The 13,386-nt window shown below is 37.0% G+C and overlaps 1 protein-coding gene across 1 annotated transcript in view; it reads left to right on the forward strand.

Moving 5' to 3' along the window:
* Positions 1-13,386, forward strand: part of DCHS2 (dachsous cadherin-related 2) — a 270,255-nt gene that overhangs the window by 16,052 nt on the left and 240,817 nt on the right. The gene's annotated exons all lie outside the window — the stretch shown is intronic.

Genomic DNA, 13,386 nt, shown 5'->3' on the forward strand with positions numbered 1-13,386 from the left:
AATATTCCATGGTGTATATGTGCCACATTTTTCCTGTCCAGTCTATCACTGATGGGCATTTGGGTTGGTTCCAGGTCTTTGCTATTGTAAACTGTGCTGCAATGAACATTCGTGTGCATGTGTCCTTATAGTAGAATGATTTATAATCCTTTGGATATATGCCCAGTAATGGGATTGCTGGGTCAAATGGAATTTCTATTTCTAGGTCCTTGAGGAATCGCCACACTGTCTTCCACAATGGTTGAACTAATTTACACTCCCACCAACAGTGTAAAAGTGTTCCTATTTCTCCACATCCTCTCCAGCATCTGTTGTCTCAGATTTTTTAATGATTGCCATTCTAACTGGCGTGAGATGGTATCTCAATGTAGTTTTGATTTGCATTTCTCTAATGACCAGTGATGATGAACACTTTTTTATATGTTTGTTGGCCTCCTGTATGTCTTCTTTTGTAAAGTATCTGTTCATATCCTTCGCCCATTTTTGAATGGGCTTGTTTGTTTTTTTCTTGTAAATCTGTTTTAGCTCGTTGTAAATTCTGGATATCAGCCCTTTGTCAGACGGGTAGGCTGCAAAAATTTTTTCCCATTCTGTTGGTTGCCGATTCACTCTATTGACGTGGATACCATCTTAAAACAGGTTTTTAAACCAGTGCAAATTTGCTTTAACAAAGCTTTTCAACTCCAGTGAATTGTTATGCTGTTTCACACTGAAAAGGAACTGACTGATTATAAGAAAACTCTTGCATCAGTGAAAAATAAGTATATATTTTTTTCTAATAGTTTTTATGCTAACTATTCTGACAATATCAAAATCTTTACAAGAAGGCTCATTAGGCTTTAAGGTTGAAGTAATGCAAGCTTTTTATTTGTTAGAACTGCTGTAATAGCTTTACAAAGTAAAGTTTGAAATGTACATGTGAAAAAAAGAAAAAAGAAAAAAGAAAATAAATTTAAAAAATAATATTAACGTAAAACTTTTTTCAGTTGAATTTATTTGTATCGTGATTAGATATATTCATAGCCCTTCATGCAATCAAGTAAATTGTTTATGCATGCTTTATAGAAATTAAAATCTATATTTTCTATTTTAAATGTTTGTAGTAATTTGTAATTATTGAATACTTGCTTTGATGACACTGTTGATTTATTTCACACTAAATTCTCAGATTAGAAAATGCCATCCCCTTGATGCTTTTGAAAAATGTATTATGGCAAAAGGCAGGGAAGACCTGTAGTAGAGCTTCACTTTCATGAGAACAGCAAAGAGGAAAGAACAAAATAGAACTTGGCAATTTTTGATTGGCTTCATTACCGATGACAATTGATCTAAAAATTCTGTTCAATAGGACAGACTGTCCTCCAGCTTCCAAAGCTCTTTTGTTCAGATTATTTTGAAATTTCCTTTGTTCTTAATTTAAATTAACTGTGTAGAATTAGCCATTGTTATGGGTATGATTTCAAGAGATTAAATATTATTTTTAGCCTTACCGTATATGGCCTTAAATACGATTTGATTTTTAACAATTGTTTAGTTAGAAACTCCTCATGTTGTATGTTCATCTTTATTTCTATGTTTGGAAACACAGAGGAAGTTAATGTTTATTTAGAGATTGACTTGTCTGGTCCTAAGAATATCTATTATACAAGAACCAAGTTGTGAAGTAAAGAGCAATCTAAGCTTATGCACTGTTTACTCTCCTTTGAAGTATAGATTATTTTAAGTATGAATGGTTAAAAATAATACAAAGGCTGTTCTGTTATATTGTGTATAAACAAGAACACAATATTTCAGTGCTGGCAGATATATTTCCTGGATTCATCTTACAAGAATTTTTGTATGGCATTTTTCTTGTGTAGAATCTAATTGTCATGCTTATGTCTGGTTCACTTCCACTGCCTCTATCAGCTTCCAGCATAAAGAAGAGAGGTGACAGGAAGGGCAATTTATAAATTAATGTTTGATGGTACTAGAGGTCATTTGCTTGCTGGCATTAAACATATAGATGCTATGCATATCACAGCAAACGCTTAATACCACAAAACGAATTTAATAAATTTACCTTAAGTCTTGAATCTTAGTAGATTTTAAAAGAAAGATTTTTTTGGGGGGACACAGTAGTATTCAGATTTGCCATTTATACAGAGGAGTACAGCTGTGCTCTAGTCTAAATTCATAATATCTTTTTTTTTTTTTTAATTGCATTTTAGGTTTTGGGGTACATGTGAAAAACATGCAAAGTTGTTGCATAGGTGCATTCATGGCAGTGTGATTTGCTGCCTCCCTCCCCCTCACCCATATCTGGCATTACTCCCCATGCTATCCCTCCCCAACTCCCCCCACCGCTGTCCCCCCCACTCCCCCACACAAGGAGAACACATGGACACAGGGAGGGGAGCACTAATTCATAATATCTTAATGCTACTTTATCATTATTTCTCTAAATGCGTTTCAACATATGAAGCACAGTTACCACATTTGTCTGTTACTTGTGTAGAAAACTTTTTTTAAAATGGAAAAGCTTATCCATGTGCAATTAGGAATCTTTCTAGAAAGTGCTTTTTCTTTGTTTTAAAATATTTTTTTCTGCCACATTCTTTCTTTTCTCTCTTTCTGAGATGTCAGATACACATATGTTAGACCTTTAGATCTGTGGCCTTGAGGATCTGTTCATTTTTCTTTTCAATAATTTTCTTTTCTATTCTTCAGATCAGATGGTTTGTATTATTTTCAAATTCACTGTCATGTTCTTCATCACCATCCTGCTCCTAAACTCTTCAAACACATTTTTAATTTATATTTTTTTACTTACAGAATTTTCATTTTATTCAGTCTTATAGTTTCTGTTTCTTTGCTGATATTAACTATCTTTTCATTCATTACAAGAGTGTCTTCCTTTACCTCATATAACTGTAATAGCGGCTTTAAAGTTTTTATCTGTGAATCCTAGCATCTGTGTCATCTGCGATTGGCTTCTTTCATTGTTTTTTGTCCTGTAAATGTATCATATTTCTCTAGTTATTCAGATATTGAATACTTTTGCATTGTTTTCTGGACATTGTGTATGTGATATTGTGGAGACTGTAGATTCTTCTGAGTGTTATGTTCTTCTAAATAATGTTGATATTTTTGTTTTAGCAGGTAATTAACTTAATTGGACTCAAATTGCAGATTCTGAGTCTCAGGCACCTGGGCAAGTACCTTTTCAGTTCTGTTTTTTCTTAACTGGGCTGTTTTCAGTCCATATCCCATACATGTGGAGCTCAGAGGTCAGTCAGAAATTTGGGCATATACTTTATATACAGAATTTCAAACTTGCCTGGATTTCCCCTCTCTAAGATTTCCTTTTCTCTCTCTAATGGCTATGATTGCCCAGAACCCTATGCTAAGGTCCTGGCATCCAGAAAGACTGTGTGTTTCTAGTGATTCTAGCCACCCTGTATGGTGTCTTGACTGCTGCCCATCCTCAGCTTCACAGCCTAAATAAATAAACCTAAAAAATGGGAAGCCAACTCCATATTGGTTCATTCTTCCATTTTGGACCCCTTGTAAAAATCGGAGTGCTTTTATTTACCCCCTAGAAGGTTAAGGTATTTTCGGTTTTGTTTTATTTAAAGTTTACAGTTGTTACATGCAGGAGGTTTCAGTAGGCATATACTCAGCTATACCAGAAGCAGAACTCCTGCTTTATTTTTGCATTTCAATTTCTATTAATTCCAATGAGATTCAGATGATTAAGACTTAATAGTAGGAGTCCTTCAAAAATAAAGCCTGTAGAATTTTACTCTAGTTGTATAATATATTACATTGTTCTTGACTGATAGCTACTGTGTACAGCTGCAAAGGTTTACTAGGTCAATGTGTCTTGGATTAACTAGTGTTACTTGTACTAAGTTTTAACAGTTAAAAATTATTATTATTATTTTTGAGATGGAGTCTCGCTCTGTCAGCAGGCTGGAGTGCAGTGGTGTGATCTCGGCTCACTGCAACCTGCACCTCCTGGGTTCACGCGATTCTCATGTCTCAGCCTCCCTAGTTCCTGGGACTACAGGTGTGTGCCACCACACTCAGATAATTTTTGTATTTTTCGTAGCAATGGAGTTTCACCATGTTGGCCAGGATGGTCTCAATCTCCTGACCTCGTGATCCACCTGCCTTGGCCTCCCAAAGTGCTGGGATTGCAGGAGTGACCCACTGCACTGGCCTAAAATTATTTAAGCATTTTTTAGCTTCACTCTGTGTGAACAAATAATTTTGTATATTTATGATTATGGAATTTTAATTGAATAACTGTGATAATCCTTCATGGGAAAGTAGAAATAGAAATCAAGTCCATGAATTAGCTGATAATATCTCCCACCCTGTTTGGGGTTGACTAGGACATGTAGGAAAAGTCATTCACTGTGGCCCCTTTGAGGAGCATCAGTCCTTAGCAAGCTCTGTCCACATGTTAAGAACCACCTAAGATTGTTAAAAATTGTAAAGACTAAGTTTTGAATGCCAAAGACACTTTCATCTTAAGTGGACATTTATTTTGCTATTTCTCGTTTTGAGAGTCAAGGCTCTGGAGCCCAAGTATCTCACAATTATCTCTCACTGAGTACAATGTTCTCTTATCATGCATCAGATAGAAACTGACGTTTCCTTTGGTAATTGCTTTCTTTCAAAATCATCTATAACACAGATCTGATTATGTTACTCATGCTTAACACCTTCCAGGGCTTTGCACTGCTTGTAAGATCAAGTTCACATCTTAATCCATTCTGCCTGCCTCTCTATCCTTGTTTCAAGGGACTCTTCCTGTATTTCAAAAGGGCATCATGCTTTTTCTCAGCTCAGGCCTTTGTGCTATGTTATGATCTGAATGTTTGTATGTCCCCAAAATTCATACGTTGAAGTCCTAATCCTCAATGTGATAGTATTGGGAGATGGGGCCTTTGGGAGATAATTAGGTTTAGATGAAGTTGTGAGGGTTTCATCTGCATGATGGGATTATTGCCCTAATAAGAGAGAGAGGAGTTGGATCTCTTTCTACACGTGAGGGTACAACAAGAATTTACCTGTCTACAAACCAGGAGGAGGGCCCTCACCAGGCCCTAACCATGCTGGCACTTTGAGTTTGGACTTCCAGCCTCCAGAACCATGAGAAATAAACTTCTATTGTTTAAGTGTTTAAGCCTCCCAGCCTACAGTATTTTGTTACAGCAGCCTGAGCTGAGTAAGACACTTTGTGTTGAATATGCTATCCTTGTCCTCTCTGCCATGAGTCTCTCCTTCCCTTAGCTAACTTTTACTTGTTTCTTAAAAATATTACGTCCTTAGGAATCCTTTCTTGACTACCTAAGCTCCCCACTTGCCCACTGCTTGTTAAGTTACCATCTTATAAACACTCAAAGATAATATGCATTATGTGATACTAAAGATAATATCTCTTATCGTGTATCAGATAGAACCTGGCATTTCCTGATATTGCATAATGCATATCATCTTCTGTAGCATTCTTCTCACAGGTAAATGCTCAGTGTGCTTCCCTGCTCATTGTAAGCATCATGAGTTGATGGCAGAGACCTTATCTATATTGCCTACTGCTAACTGCTTAGTAAAATGATTGACACATAATAAAAGTAAAATTTGTTCAGTGATAAAATGAAATGATCTGCATGGTAACCACAAAAATGAATGTTGATTGCTGGAAGAATTGGGTACATTCTACAGGGTAACAGTGAATTCTGTCTATAATCTTTCATGTTCTTACAGCAGTGCAGTCATTGAAATGTCTGCCGTAGACATTATAAAACAGTACAACAGTTAATACCCTTTTCGGGTTGTAATTTAGTATCAGACAGATCTTTTCATTTCATGTAAAAAACTTGATCTTTGTCCGTGCCTCTTTTTACTGTCAGCATATGAAGAGCTATGAATTTTGCATATTAGCAGAAATATTATGAGTGATTTTGTTTCTCAAATGTCTCAAGTTAATAATTTGCTGTTTAGTCTTTTAGCCTTGAGTCTCCACTTGTAAGAAATCACTTTTTAAAAGGCAGATATGTTTCTCATTTTTATGCAAAAAATTTGGGTAGCAGATTTGAGAATACAACAATATTTTAACGTTTTAGTTAATTCTATTCTCTAACTTGAAAAATAAACCAGTTGAAAACTTAAAAAAATGATAATAGTAGATATAGTTCCTCTCGTTTTGGGAGAAATGCCAATATTGTTAGGTACTTTCCCAATCCTTTTAAGCAGAATATGAGTTGATTTATTAATAGTTATGTGCTCAGTGGGACACAGCAAGAGGAAAGAACAGATAGGCTTGGATCTATCTAGCTCTGTGTTTTATAAGCTGTGTGTATTGAAATTCATTTTATTCATCTAGAAAATGGGATAATAATATGTACTTTGAAGGGTTATTTTGAGAATTGAAGATAATGTATTTGAAGCACTAGCATATGTAAGCACTTAAAAAGTGTCAGCTATTTCCTACAAGTAGAGACATGGATAGGCAACCAGACATCGTTCTTAGGGCTGGCGCTTACTGGACTGGGTGAGATTGCTGGGTGAAGCAATGTGGGAAATATTTACTACATAAAGGTAAACAGCATGTGAGTCCTCTGTCTGCTGGATTAATTTTTTTGATTTACTTTGACTAACTAGGACTTACTTGCTTTTGTCCTAACAAATAATGGGACTGGACATGGTCGTAAGTAATACATCCTAATCCTGAGAAAAATTAATTTAAGATATGGCTACACTAAATGCAAAAAAAGGAAAAAAAGTATGGCTAATTTATTCCTTTAAGATTTCAGCACTTTAAGCTTATGAATTAAATGACTCTACCCTTGGAAGTTTATATTGTTCTCCAAGGGTTAATTTATAGCCTTGATGGGAAGAACTCTATAGGGTACTTTTCTGATATTTTAATTGGCTAATACATTTTAAGATCCAGAGCCACTTTGATATATTAAGCCTTCAATTTAAATTACAGTTTTGCCCCTTTCTGATTTTGTTGGGTTTGATATATTAAATTTAGAGTAAATACGTAAGTTTACAGAAGGAGTTCAGTACATTTGTTGCTTTGATATGTATAAGGAATACAGAAACCACTTATTTCATTCCCTTGCTGAAAATTAATTAATGTGGAAATTATGATAATAGTGATTTTAAAAAGGAGTAATACTTCAATTTTGTTATAATTAGATTACCAGAAATAATATAAATTATAACTTATTGCTTTTAGATTCATTGTCCTACTGATTTATAACTTAGGAAAAGCTAAAAAAGAATACAATGTTAATATAAAAACGAATTCATTCCTTAATGCATGTTTTGTCTACAGAAGAAAACATGCTTATAATAATAGCTTGTAATCAACATTTATGGAGCACTTCCTATGTTGCCAGGCAGCATTCTAAAAAATCTGGATTAATTAACTTGTTTCATTCTCACAACACCTGCATGGAAGGTGTTGCTATTATCCCCATAAAAGAAAAATTGGGAGTAGTGTGGTTAAGTATCCTGTCCAAAATTCTCCAGCTAGTAAGTGGCCAAGAGGCTTGGCTAGAGGTCAGGGAGCCTGAGGGTCAGCTTGCCTGGAAATGGCTGCTGAGGTGAAGACTTGTATGGAGGAAGTTTATTGGTGTGTGCTCTTGGGAACCACACCTGGAATGGAGTGAGGGCAGCAGGATTGGGCAGAGAGAAAGGTGAACCATGATGCAAACACAGCAAGACCTCAGCCTGTCCTGTAGGGAGATCTGGGCTGGAGGCGCCCTTCAGATCTGTGCTGAATTGAGTCACGGGGTTGCCCCTGAGGAAAGGGCATAGTATTGCGTGAGGCAGCTCCCTGTCACTGAGGGCATTTTCCTGGGGGACACTTCACTGCCTGCTAGGGGAAGGAGTGTCTGGGCTTGAAAGGGGATTCTGGGCAGGGCTCTGGGCTATCCACTGCAGCCCACCTGTGACTGTGACCTTATTTAGAAATAGGAACTTTGTTGATGTAAGTTAATGCTCTGAAGATGAGATCATATTGGATTTAGGGTGGACTCTAATTCCAGTTATTGGTGTCATAAGACAAGGGAAAGGGAAGTTTGAGACAGAGGAGAAGGCCGTGTGAAGATGGAGGCAGAGACTGGAGTTACACTGCCACAAAGCAAGACATACCAGGAGTCACCAAAAGCTGAAAAGGGCAAGGCAGATTGTTCCTTAGAGCCCGTGCAGGGAGCATGGCCCTGCTCACACCTACTTACCTTTAATATCAGCTCAGATTTCAGATTTCTGTCCTCAAGAACTGTGAGATAATGAACTTCTGTTGTCTCAGGCCAGCTAGTTTGTGGTACTTTATTTTGGCAGCCTAAGGAAACGAGTACAGCACCGTTGGGCTTCCTGGGTCCACTTGCTTCCTAAGGTTTTTATTCCATCTGGGAGCTGCTTCTCCAGGATTCTGGACTCTGGGTCGTTTCTTTTTCTGGGGAAACTTACAAGATCAGTGGGAGGAGCCATATCTCTCTGCTGCAGATGGTTTTGGGACTGCAGCTGATACTCATCATCTTCCTCCTCTCCTGCCCATTCTAGAATCCCCTCACATTGGCTACCATTCCTCTCACTCAAGGTGGTGTGACTCAGATCTTCATTCCAGAGGGGTCAAACTCCTGAATACCATAACCCTTCTAGGGCTGTATCCACTACATTTGTCCATTTACTATCTAAATTGGGAAAGGCAGTACCAAAAAATGTTAGCATGTGTCAACTGGGTGTCAAGTGAATTCTCCCCTGTCTGCATTGTGTAATATCAGCTCTCCCTTCCTCTTAATGATCAGAGTCCATTATTTCTCACAGCATAGTCACTTCTTTCCCTGCAGCTGGTCACTTGGCACAAGTGTGTGTTTGTGTACTGTGGGCAGGGTTGGGTCATCTCTGAAACCTACATATTTAATATGAGTTTTCATATCCAAGGCAGTTTTACTAAGTCTTCATGCTTCCATCAGTGTTAGTGGTTCATTAAAAAATTATTATTATAAAATACACTTAATTTTAGACATTTTAGTGAGAGAGTGAGTCTTTCTCTTGCACTTAGTCTTAATGAACAATTTCCTGTACATGTCGTATATGCCAAAGGTTTAGGGGAAAAATGAGGACTTTCTAAGATGTTGACAAAAATATAGTATTCTTTAAAAATAGCTTAAAAGTATGCCCACAACATTTAATTTAATTTTATTGTTACCTGCTAGCTTTGATTATAGTGGATAGATATACTGATATTTGTCTCGGTTTTCTTTAAGAATATGACAGAGCTCATTTCTAGGATGCTTTTATTATTATGAGATTTAAAAAGAAACAATTGGAACCAAGATTACTTTCATACTGTTCTGTAATCACAAATGTTAGACTTGGAAGAGATCTCAGTACAGAAAATTGCAATCATTGTCAAGGGGATAAAGTATAGAAGAGAAAACAGCCTTTTAAAACTGTGGATTATTTACATATGTGTGACACTGTTGACAACCAGCCAGAGAGCTGCTTTGTGGTTTCATGTCCTGAAGCTTTGCTGTCATGTTAATTAATAACTTCTTGCAATCCAAACCACCTTTTTTTGCCCAGAGCTGTACTTTAAATAGCAAGTTGTTTTTGTTAGAGACTAACAGGGCATAAGGCGTACAATATCTGTAGTAGAATCGTTAATGCCATTACTATTGAAATAAGAACGTGATTTTTCAGTCTGAAAGCTCCAGCAGTGTTAAATCGCCGACCTAACTGCACATCACCTTCAAAATCTGGACTGTGAGCATTGCTGTTCTCTGCTTCTGCTTCCATATTTTTTCCACACTTTTTGGGAAGATTGGGCACAGATTTGCATAAAGAATTACTCTTCCAGGGAAAAGTTCAATCTCACACTCTAAAGCATTCTCTAAAGTTTAGAGAATGGAAAAGACACAAAACAAATGCTATGCACATGACCATAATGCGACTTTAGTTTTGGGGATGGCAGAGATGTTTGCCCTCTGAGACAGATGTCCTCTTAGGATTGTGCATATGGGTCTCAGGAGGGCCAATGGATATTAAATTTAACCCTGGGTTTATTAACTGAAAAGCAAAAAATCATCTGTGACTGAGGATAGCCAGTAAGGTACTACGATAAACCATTTCTAACTCAGTTAGGAACATAACTCTTTTTATAGCTGACCTTGAAAATAAAGGAAAGCATGGTTTGATCAAAAGTGGGAAGGCTTTCATACCAGTCATCCTCATGCTGTGATATGAAAAGGGCATTATCAGGAACACATTCTTAAACCATAATTTATTTCAGACCTATGCTGCAATAAATAACACACATGAACCTTAACAGATGCAAATAATAGGGAGTAATCTTTGTATGAGTAATTTTGCACATTGTGTAGATTGTGGAATCATTCTGATACAAAAACTGGGCTGTCAGAGACACTCTGGAGTTGAAACATTTTTAATGTGTGATTTTAAGTAAGTCAGTGTGTCCTGAAGCCACATGGCAATGGTTACAAAATCTAACCAGCACACAAAGAAATAAAGGATGTGAAATTCTGGGCCAATTAATAGAAACCATTTGTAGGCTTCTTCTCTTCTTCCACTGTGAAGGGGCTGGAAGAAGGTAAGTTTTGATGTTAGATTGCTTCTATGATGCAACTGCAGAAACCCAGTGAGAAATCCAAGTGAGGAACTTGACTTAACTCAAGTTCCTTCTCTTGATTTATAAATGTGGCTGCCCAAATCCAGTCTATGTGAAGTTCCAGCTATAAAGGAATAAGTGTTAGTTAACTTTGACCAAGTATTACAATGGAAAAGTATGATGGTAGGCGGTAAAATCTTTTTCACAATACTTAGTCTTGCTTTATGAATTTTTTTTGGGGGGAAGATGCTTTGAAAAACCTAAATTTATGATAAATCTAATCTAACTACAGGTATTAGTTAAACTTTTAGGACTTTTCCAATATGAATTTTGAGATACATAACTTATGAGATCAGTGACATATATACAGCAGCATTAAAACTTTGTACTCTAAATAAATAGCCATTGGGGTCTAAAAACCTCATGTAAGGTAATATCAGAATTAGCTGACAGATCTTATTTAATATTAGCCACAGCTGTTTGACTTTTTTTTTTATTTTAGATACAGGGTCTTGCTCTGTCACCCAGGCTGAAGTACAATGGTGCAATCATGGCTCACTGTAGCCTAGAACTCCTAGGCTCAAGTGATCCTCCTGCCTCAGCCACCCAAGTAGCTGAGACTACAGGCAAGTGCCACCACACCTGGCTAATTATTTTATTTTATTTTTGTACAGATGGGGTCTTGCTTTGTTGCACAGGCTAGTCTCTAACTCCTTAATTGAGGCTCAATTGATCCTCCCACCTCAGCCACCCAAAGTGCAGGAATTACAGGAATGAGCCACCGTGCCCAGCTAACAATTGTTGAACATTAAGAGATTCCTTCCTTTCTCTCTCTTCTCTGTCTCCATCTTTCCATTTCTTGCTTCTTTCATTCTCTTTCGCATTCGCTAATTCATTGTAATTCGCTCATTCATTCAACTATTTATTGACCACCCACTACATCTCAGGCCCTGTTGAAGAAAGCTGATGATACAAGATGGTAGTCAGCAACTTTTAAGAGTTGTTTTCTTGTGGGAGAAGACAGACAGAAAATAAAAATAGTAAAATAGAAGACTTTAAAAAGTGCTATAAAGAATAAAAACAGCAGGATGGGTTCAAGAATATCTGGGTGCATGGTGATGCGCCCTTATTGAGAGTAGGAAGGTAAGATTTCTCTAAGAGGAAGATGTTATAGTTGAGACTGAATGATAAAGAGGCAGCTGTGCTAATACTGCCTGGGAGAGAGACATTGAAGGTGAAAAGGAACAGTAAGTACAAAGGCACTGAAACAGGTAAGAGGTTGCTATGGTCAAGGGACAGAAGGAAGACCAGTGCTGTTGGAGCTTTGTGATCAAAGGGAAGAACAGATGAGAGCCAGGTCATGTAGGGTGTCACAGACTGTAGTAAGAGATTCAGATTTATCCCACTCAAATTGGAGGGTATTGACAGTTTAAGCAAGAGAATGATTTGAAACTTACAAGGATGTATTAAGAAGATGTTGATTCTCATTCACTACATCTCAGAATATCCGATTAATGAGAATAGAGTGGAGAAATTCCTTTCAGGTCTTAATATTGGGAAAATCCGAATTTTGAAACATAATTCTCTACTTGATATGACTTCCAGGAAGTTCAAAGCTAATTTGCATCTTTCCTTCAGTAATTATAGACTTTTATACACTGTTGTATTGTATACACTTAAAAAAATTTTATATTAAATGTCATAAATTTTGGACATTTATGGGATCCGAAAGTAAAAAACAATAGAGAAATTTATTTTGGGAAGATTTGTTTGCACTCCTGTGTCTACCCAGCTCACCAGCCACCCTTAACCCCAATAAACAACCTTTTCTGTTAGTTTCTTATGTCTTTCCAGTGTTTCTTTTTTTTTTTTTTTTTGAGACAGAGTGTCACTCTGTTGCCAGGTGCCAGGCTGAAGTGCAATGGCACAATCTCGGCTCACTGCAACCTCCGTCTCCTGGGTTCAAGCAATTCTCCTGCCTCAGCCTCCCAAGTAGCTGGGACTATAGGCGCACACCACCATGCCCAGCTACTTTTTGTATTTTTAGTAGAGACGAGGTTTCACCATGTTGGCCAGGATGGTCTCGATCTCTTGACCTCATGATCCGCCTGCCTCAGCCTCCCAAAGTGCTGGGATTACAGGCTTGAGCCACCACGCCCAGCCTCCAGTGTTTCTTTCTCACTATACAAGCGAGTATAAATGTATCTGCTATTTTTCAGCTTTAATGAAGTATAATTCTCAAATAAAAATGGTATATGTTTAAGATGTATAACTCAATGTTTTGATATATGTGTAAGTTGTTAAATGATCACCACAATTAGGCTAATTAACATATCCATCACTTTACGTAGTCACCGTTTCCTTCCTTCTTCACTCCCTCTTCCTTCCTCCCTTCTCTCTCTTCTTCCACCAAACTCTAAGTGCCTTCACAATAACATGGTCCAAATTTTACTAGTCTTAGGAAACCAATGCCTGGTACATAGTAGGCAATACACATTTGGCATTTTAATGAATAGTTTATAGTATGTTACTACTATGCCTAGGAGAGCTAACAGATAAAGCCAAGTTGGTATTCAGAGAAGGAATCAGTGAATAAATTTAATAAATTAGTTAATGAATGTAGGATTTTTATTTTAAGAGAAACCATTCTATCAATAGCCATAAAGAAATATCATTATGAAACTGACTAATTTTAGTTAACTGGATGTTAGTATAACATAAATTAACATGATAGTCCATCAAAACATGAC

This window comes from Aotus nancymaae, unplaced genomic scaffold (genome assembly GCF_030222135.1).
Source record: "Aotus nancymaae isolate 86718 unplaced genomic scaffold, 86718_ANA_hifiasm-v0.15.2.pri h1tg000033l, whole genome shotgun sequence".
NCBI classification, from domain to species: domain Eukaryota; kingdom Metazoa; phylum Chordata; class Mammalia; order Primates; family Aotidae; genus Aotus; species Aotus nancymaae.